Consider the following 9,866-nt stretch of genomic DNA (forward strand, 5'->3'; position numbering starts at 1 on the left):
ATAATTTATCATTTATTATTCTTAAACACTAATGGAAGAGCGAGCAAGGGCATTTTACATATTTGGTGCGAGTTGCGAGTTGAAATTTTGGGTGCGGAAGCATTTTTACTTTCTTAACGTTTTCTAGCCTATTCAATTGTCAATTGTACTTATTTTTCCTGGATCCGGTCTCATCTCGCTGTTTTTTAGGACAAAGCACAAAACTTTTCTGAATTCCTAAGGAATTTTCACTTTACTTAATTAGTGTTTAAAAAAATATTGAAATTCATTTTTCTAATTTACATTGTAATATCTTTATATCGGTTAAAATAATCTGCCAGTGCCGGGAGGACTGCATTCTTGAGAGGGAAATGAAAAACAAGATTTTGTCCTCATTCAGAGATATTTAATTAAACTCGACCAGTTTCGGCGAATCCAGTCCGCACTACTATTTCATAAGTATGCACAGCTGCCTCCACAAGACCAAAAAAATTTACTCATGCAGCTGGCCGAAATTGGTTGAGTGTAATGAAATTTCTCTGAATTCAACGAGGATGAAGTCTTGTTTATCAATTCCCTCTCAAAAATAAAATAAATGATATAATTTTTTATTTCTAAAAAATCTGTTCCGATAGAAAGTTCTTTTTTTAAACTTATTGTACTTGTATATTGAAACCGATTATTTCTTAACCTTTTGTAAATGAAAATTAATGGCAATAAAAATTGTGAAACGCATTAATTTAAAATAGATTCGTTGTTTTAATAAATGATAATAAAACAGACTATATTTAATATTTTCGGGTAAATGTATTTACTAAAACGCCATCACGCATAATTCTTTTTGTTGTTGTCAACTGGATATCCATCGTATTTATTTGTTTTTTGGAGGGGTACAAAACAAATTAATTTTAGGAGGATAGCAAATTAAAGGAAAATAGTTGCCAAAAATGCTTGTTCCGATTTAAACTAAATTTTTCGTTCCTAGAAATAATTTTAACTGCCCCTATGAATAAAAGCATCTCTTTGTTATCTACAAAACAACTAGTATTAATAACTTATAAAAGCGCCGACTGAAAAATTGTATCGATTTTAAAAATTGTGTCTGTGGGGGCCACTACATGACCAAAAGTCATCATAGAACAGCACTCAATCCTACGAGCACATTGATTTTCAGCAACGCAGTGTCTCTGGTGAGTTATAGAAACACACGGCATTTTCTTTGATGGCCCTATGAGACCATCTCAATGCATAAAACAGTATATTTAGAAGCAGTAAAAACATAGATAAAAGATGCAAAGGTTGCATTATTTTAGCTTCACGTGTCAACGGAGTGAGTTTCAAGGGATTGCGAAATAAAGCAATGAATGCTGCTCAAGGACTCAACTCTGCGAGAGGGTGCATTAAATTGCTGGAGGATACATATGCATGGTGCCGGGAAGACTAGAGGAGACGAGCTACCGTTTTCTTATCTTCCCAGTTCTCCTCCTGCAATGTTAACGTCGGCGCCGCGATTCCTCTCTGAACTCTTGTCTTGCAGAGATGCACTCCAAGAATTGCTTGCAATATAATCTCCGCGATTAAAATTCTAGGCAGATCGGAGATAATGCAAAGTGTCTTATGTGACCAATAAAATTGCTATAATGATGATAATGATACCAAACTTGTATATTAATAATTTATTTTATTTAAGTTGTTGATGCATTTGTTTTAAATTTATTTTTGAGAACCTCAATTAGTCACCCAGGATCATGTTAAAATTCCGAGGAATTCAATTAACAAATTTGTTAAATTTTTAATTTCATTTTTTCGAGATGTGCGATAGCAAACAACTTGCTATCGAGTCCCAAGAACATCGCGAATGCATAATTCAATTCAATTTTCAATTCAATTCAAATTTTCTTTATTCATTAAGTCGGAATATTTACAATGACTTTTGAATAGTTGTCAAGATCAAATTAAAAAAAAATATATATATATATCATCACATATACGATATACACATTTACAAACACAAGTCTTTCCAGTCACACGTCAAATACTCATTAAAGTCATAAAAATTGTAGTTACACAGTATTTTTTTCACCACTTTCACGAATAGTTTATAATCTGTGATATCTTTCACTTCCTGCGGGAGATGATTGTATATTCTTGGAATGCTAACTGTTGGGCTTTGCGTCGTCAGCTTTAAACTCACTATTGGCACATATAGGTCATTTTGGTTCACTTGGGGATTTTTCCTTGTACACCTCACAGAGGGATCAGGCACTTCTCTATTTACTGGAAACTTTTCAGGGTAGCGCCTTGCAAACTTGACGCACTCTAATTCGTAAAGGCAAAAGACAGGGAGAATTTCAAACTTATTATAGAGAGGTCTACAAGATTCGTGTTCAGTCCCATTCCAGTATCTTCTTTTTCCTGCCATTGCATATTATGGGAGCATGAGCCCCATTGGAGGAAGCCCAGTCTAGAAAAGTACCAGCTCAAGTTCCTACCCCCCACACCGGTATCTTTTATTGGAACGCTAAACATTTGTCCCATGAAATTAATTTACGCATGCTGGAAAGGTGCAAGTGCACATCAGCAAATAGCGAGTCGGAAAGCTTTCACATCCCTCCCAGATCCGAATGGAATGATCATTGCAAAGCAAAAGAGTCAAACGTAGGCGAAAAACTTCCAGCAATCGACCCCCAAACATTGTTCATATTCTCACATTGCATAACGTGCACGGAAAGCATGCACTCAATAATACGAGCCATCGGCTTTGTTACGGTTTTAATCTTAAATAAATACAAAAAAAATACAAGTCATTTCTTATATTATTTTTATTCAACCATCAATCTTTCTTTCCTAGGCAGCTCCCGGTTGTTGCGGTCCTTTTATTCAGTCTGATGGTGTTGTCAAATGACAGGAACAATCAATTCGGAACAGGAGTCGAGCAAGTCATTAAAAATGAGTTTTTTTTTAAAAATAAAAATAAAAAGCACAGTCACATGAATATGCAATTAACAGTTTGCAATTAAGCACGCAGCACTGTGTTGTTTTACAGCTGCAGGCAGACACGACTATAGTAGATGGGTGTAATGCCCCCCGTGTGTCGAATGAGCTCTATTCAGGACATAAATCTCCATCTGAGTCGAACGCGTTCACAGATGATAATTCGCTGGCAATCAGCCAAAGAGACAATCAATTTCGTCGGCTGTGTCGTTAATCCCTCCGTCAGAACCTATAAAAATGATCACACGCTCTTTCTCATTCAGTGGCAAAGAAATACAATGGACCCTGGGTCGGTGTCGATTTCATCAACTCAATTGAAAAGGACTGTCTTTCTCTGCTTTCTGTCTGAACTGTTAGTGAAATTATCGTTCAAATTGGTTCCGCTAAAGTAATTTTGCTTGAAAATGCTGAGTGAAATTGAATTGCATCTGCGTATTAGAATTTCCCCAGCTAAATAAAACGTATTTTTCTAGCTAAAAAATAAATCGAATTTTAGGAGGCAGCAAAACTTTTAGAATGATAATTATATTTTAAATTGTACTGTCTGAAATTAAAACAATTCTATTTGGTATAATTCGGCAGAGTTGCTAACGGAAATCGGCTTACAATGAAGCTTATGTTCTCAAATGTCTGATAGTGTTTCAATCAGACATTGGTTTTGAACTATGTGGTTTTGCTTTCAGTGGCTGGTCTCCTGCTGAGTGCCCACGTAATCCGCACAAAGGTGATTTCAACAGATTACTTGGGTCTTGAAGAACTATTTCAGAAGTGGCGAAAGCAACTTTGACATTTGATATTTGCCACCAACGACCTCGGTTTTGATGGCTACACTTGTAGAAATTACGAATTTCGATATTCGCTCGTGTCCCTTCGAGTGCTTTGTTGAACAATGAGTACTGTATGTATAACTTCGGAGCTCATATCGTGTCCTTGGCGGTCGATGCTGTTTGCATGTCGTCGCCATTGATCCCTTTGTTTCTGCGCCTCACGAGTGGATTGTGTTTCATCGTCGGAACAGCAAAAGTCGCTTTATCTCTGCCGCTCTCATTCACTCGTCAATACACACACCGCTGCTTCAACTCTGACCTTTTCAAAAGGAAGCACTTAAAAATGCCGGCTCAAACCATTGCATAACTGTTTGCGGGTGTGAAGAATCGCTTTTCGAGATGTGCGAATTGTTTTTTCTGCTCTTGAGAGGGGCAAAAGTAAAGATGAGTGTAGAATATTTTGGAGCGGATAATCCTCGCCCTCCTCTTCACAGAAGCCTCTTTAGACTTTTGCAGTAATACAAAAGCCAGGAAAAATGGAAAATCTACTTTTACTTGCACGAAAGATAAAAGCAGCTTTGAAAAGGATATTTTTATTTATTTTTTAAGTTCGCCTATTCCGTAAATTCAACCACAAATTGACTAAACAATAAAGTATTGCAAAGTAAATCAAGAAATATAAACTTTCCCTCTTAGCCATCCATTCCTTATTGTAAGCACGATGGAAGTGGCCAAAATACAATCATTCTTTAATTAATGGTGGAGATAGTAAAGGGCAGCACTTGGCTCATTTAGTTTCAACGGTCAGATGTTGATATTTTTAAGAATTTAACAAAATTTTATATCGATTTTTGTTGTAAGAAGGGTGAGTTGCGATATTACACAAAATTTATTCCAATTTTTTCGTGCTCAGCAGTGACTTCAGTCAATTGTTTAAAATTACCAGAGATTTCAAAATATTCTGCAGAGTGAGTTCAGTTCTGCAGGCAAAGTACTGTTTCTGGGAGCAAAGCCATTTATAATTTCATTCTTTTCATTAGGAAAGTTTGTTATAGAAATTAAAACTTTTTAATTTTAAAACATTTACAATTAATTAAATAGTCAGTACTGGAATTGCTGCATATTCCCAAAATACATTTTTTTATACTATTCATCTGGAGCGGTGAAAAATTTTATCTGAAAACTGGCTCGTTTCATTTCTTTTAATTACTCTCGCTTCACAAATCTGCTCCCACAGCGGAGGCGTTTGCATCCTCATTTGAATTATGAATGGTTAAAGCCGCGAGGGAGTAGCGTCGTCTATGTTTCATTTATTATTTCTGCTCCGCCAGCACAAAGTGCTTTACTTTTGTTACTGCTCTCTACTATGCAGTTTGCTGTGCAGAAAACTTTTCCAATCCGTTGCAATTTACATTCTCAGCAATTGCAAATTTGCTTGCAAATAATCGTTAAAATGCAGGCGAGACTGGAGGAAAAAAGCAGAGCATCCCTCGTCGCGTCCAAAAGTTATAGTTTGAGCGACAGAATTGCAATGAGAGTTGTTTATAGTTGGAACAACGAGTCTATTGCCGCGTGTGGATAGATTGATCTGCGCCTGTTTGTGAGGGCACGGAAGATCACCTGCGGCCGTAATAAAAGCGCCACTTGATGAGCCAGCAGCCAGTGGTCAACATTTGTTCTGAGCTGGAAATGGTGGTGCAGAGGTGTTATTCGACGCTTTTACGTCCGCTTTGATTTCACTTCACAGTTCCGTCCTCGACATTCTCTGCGATTCAAAGGCTAATGGAGTTTGTATTACGTAATTAGTATGTTTATTACTATAATCCATATAATTTAATTCAACCCACATACTAACGGAACATTTAAAACAGAAAATTATATGTACACACATTTTTTCCCAAAAACACTGTTTTTATACCGCGGTGGTAATTATACAAGTTCAACATTAACAACAAGTGTGGGTTGCGAAAAAACCCACGTAGTATAATTACAAATGTTTTCTTTTATGGACATAGCTAAACCCAACATTTTTTTCAAATTGGTTTTTGCTAAAGCAGTTGAACGAAGAGTATTTAATTTCAGGAATATCATTATCTCCTCTACATTTTGCATTAAGATGAGGAATTTTCGGTCAAAGGTGTATTGAAAAAACACCTTTGTTTTTTAAATATCTTCAGGGACAAATTGACGTTTTTTAGTTACATATTTGATGGTTTTAAGAAAATAATCTAGCATAACCACACATTTTCAATGGTTGCAAAGCATATTTGAGGATACTTTTCTATACAACAGTGTTCGGCATTGACAAAATTTTGATAGAGCTCGAGATAAAATTCAGTTAAATAAAATATTATGAAATTTAAAAGTCAACTAATTTCTCTTTAGATGTTTATTGGATGACGACACATAGAAATGATATACATAGTCAACCGTCATAATTTATTCACCTTGGATAGAGTGGAGAGCGAAGAGAAATAAAAATTCTAATGAACGAAATCAAGGATGCATATTAACAATTATATATTTTTTAGAATTTCTAATCAGCACATCCCGTGGGCTATGAGCTAACCGGGTTCCCAATAACTCCACCGAGCAGATAAAATATGGCGGATTTGATACTACAAATGTGGATTTTTACTCTGCGTGGATTTTCGAATTATTGGTCTTCAATTTTTCTGCATTCATATTTTGCTCATCAGTATAATATATAGAGATAAAATAAAACTGCTGCTAAATGGTTAAAGTACTGCAATGACGAAAATGGAGCGACTTAACAACGAAAAGGGCATATCGTAAAAATAAATTTTGCCATCATTATACAAAAAATGAGATAGAACTAAATTTAAAAAAGAAGGAAATGGGTAAAAGCAGTCATTCGTCAACAATGGCAGAGCAGGAGCGACGTCAACAATGCAGCGGCAAGTGTGTGGGAGTGCTCACGGGCCGCCAGAGCGACGCCACGTGCTGGATCGAAGTGTGTGTACTGAATTCGCATCGCACAGCACTGCGAACAAACTTTGGTGTGACGCAACCGCGGCTCCTTACAGTAAATTCTCCTCCGTTTCTCCATGTTTTTCTCTCTGGCGCTACCGCAAGAAGTGATTTGTATCTTTGCTGGCACTCAATTATTGCCAGCGTCCACAGCGTGAACATATCTCTCCTAGCGTTACTCGAGATACCCAGCGATCAGTCATAAAACATTTTGTCGTGTCTGCATGGAAATGCTGGTGGCTCTGCAGGCAGTCCGTCGGCCGGTGCCAAAGCTCGTACTTTCCGCAACAACGCTTGCAGGGACACGAACCAACATCAGCTTTAAAAATTGGTTTTTGCGCTCCACAACAGAAATTAGCCTCAGGAAGCTGTCCTCGGATACCATGAAAAGCAGTGCACACATTGTTTTATTTTCGTGTGCAGCATTTGTTTTATTATGATGTAAATGAAGCTTTATTGTTACAGAAGTTGTTTTTTATCTAAGTTTTAATTAGTGACAAACTATATAACTTTTTCTGAGCGATTAGATTAAATTGATGAAAATAACTCTAATGTAACAAAAATAGAATATGAACTTAACACAACAACAGCTCTATTTTAAACATAAATAATAAGATTATTTTTTCAGTAAATTCTGGCAGCGGAATCCGTCCATACAATTTACAATCAATGCTTCATTTTATGCATGTTGAAGAGTATTTAAACCTGACATCTAAGTCTTATTGCGCACTAAATCGCTGGATAAACATCCTTTGAGTGTAACTATCACAACATCCAATAAATCAATTAACGATCAGAAAACAAACAGCATGGAGTGAGCAACAGGATTATTTATGCGCAAACAGAGAATTTTGCGACAAAAAGCTTCACAACGTCGTCTAAGATTAGCAACGTGAATAAGTGTTTTGAGACCTGAGGGGCTTTCCTTTTTTTCTTCCTCTGAATCGAAGTGCGCGTGTAAATAGGCCATTCGAATCGCGATTATATACAAAGGCAGAAAAAGCCGACCTTTTCCCACACGACATCAGACTTTTGCGACGAGAAGCAGGCTGAAGATTTTCTTTTTGTGCGTCTGCTGGCTGAGCCAGAAGCGTGTCTCTGCTCGTCATTATAAAAAAACACACTATCCGCTCTTTGAATTTGCTTTAGGAGAAAGAGGCAATAAACAGCAAAGAGAAACAGATTCCTCACTTCAGCATCAAAAGCAGGAGTCTTTCTGGCTTCGCAGCATAGTTTTGTGGCGGAACAAGATGAAATAGGTGCGGAACTTTAAATTGAAATTTCAATACGGGAGTCAAATATTTAATGAAAATGAAAATGAGACAAAACGGCTAAACAGATTTTATAAGATAGGAGTTGTTTCCAAAAACACAGCAGTCTCAAATTATATACGGTCACGGATAGAGTTGCAATATTCTCATCTGTTTGGCACACGTGATTTGCATTTCCTGCACTGGCTTTTTATATAATATCATTCTTCCTCTCAGACGGTTGGTCAATGTGGCAACTTTTGAACGGACGCCAAAAAACACAAGACAGTCGGAGCACATGCGGTGCGCCAGCAAGTCTTTGCTTTTTGCACCCACAGCTCGTTTCCTTTTCTCATCGGATTCCTTCAAATTTGAGCGATCCGTTCACTCGCGACACTCGTGTGCGTCGGCGGATCCAACCACTCGTTTTTTTTTGCTTCACTGAAATCGCGCAAGAGCCAGTGCATACCTTTCTTCAATTACTCTCGCGCGCTGCTTTGTTTGCGGTCGTTCAGCCCCCTTTCTTTAAACGGGTGACTCATGATCATGCGTCAAAGGCTTGAAAAAGTCTTTGTTCTCCTGTTTCATTCCACGCTTTAAATTTAAATATATCAACCTGTAATATTAGGGTGAACTTCATTTTTTTCCTACGGGTCATGCGATTTTAAGCCATTTCAACCATTCTTAAAATCTCCTTGAGCTATTTTCAACAACCAAAATACAGATTTCATGAGCAAATTACGGCGTAAATACACGATTTTTGTTGTTTTTGACCGTATCAAATATTTTTTATTTTCCTTCTTGAATGCGTTTTCAAGGGTTATTAAATCAATGTTGATCCTTTTATGCTATTATTCAGCAAAAAAAATGTATCAGTAAGTATTATACTTATTTGACCTTTCCATTTTTTTTAAAGTTGAAAAACACTAATTCCACCGCTTTCTTAAGCTATGACTAATGTCCAAATAATAATTAAGGCTCAGAAAACGATCTATTGGAATGAGCTTCAATCATTATAAAAATCTAACTCATAAGGAAATGACATAAATTATACATGGATGTTTTCTTTGTTAAAAATTTTGTTATAACTCAAAATCCAATGTTGTACCTCTGATAGCGGAGGTTCATGAAATAAAGCCTGTTGAGTTATAACTGAAGATTTTCAGCTCTTTATGATTAAAATTAATTTTTTTGCACTGGTAGCTTCATAAATCATATATATTATAATATTTAAAATCAGAGGATTTTATTATTTGAAATATTTTACATTCGTGTTTTTAATTTAATAAAATATTCTGAAAGGTTTTTCGTTATATTTTTAAGCACAACTTAATGAAAGAAGAGCAGGAGATTATTTAGTCTTTTATTCTTAGTTCACCATTTCAAGGCTGATTCTTAATGCGTGCATTAAACATAATATATAATATTAATTAAAAAGAAAGAGGCAGTTGTTGAATTATCCAGATTAGAGGGGCTGTATAAGTTTCCTGGAATCTTCAAAACTTTCTCAACCAAAGCCAGGAGAGACTTAACAACTGACATATTTGCTCACGGTTGTAAAGCCCGACGAGATTAGACGACTTTAATGCAGAGTGTCTTTTTATTTGGCGATAAATTCGAGCGACGCGTCCCCGAGAGTGAATATCCGAGTCATAAGCCGGGCGTAAATCAAGCAAAATAAGCATGCGACGGCAGATCAAAGCGGAAAAATGTACTTGGCAAAGTAACGTAATTGTGCGGGCCGCGAATTGAAAACTAATTGGGTAAATAAACAAAGCGGGAAAGAGAGAGAGAGAGAGCGAACGAGAGGAAGAGAGTGAGAGGGAAAGAGGGCGGCAGGCAGCACACAATGTAAAATTAAAGACGCGAGTGGCAGTGGCGGCGG

Source organism: Cloeon dipterum, chromosome 2, assembly GCF_949628265.1.
Source record: "Cloeon dipterum chromosome 2, ieCloDipt1.1, whole genome shotgun sequence".
Taxonomy (NCBI): domain Eukaryota; kingdom Metazoa; phylum Arthropoda; class Insecta; order Ephemeroptera; family Baetidae; genus Cloeon; species Cloeon dipterum.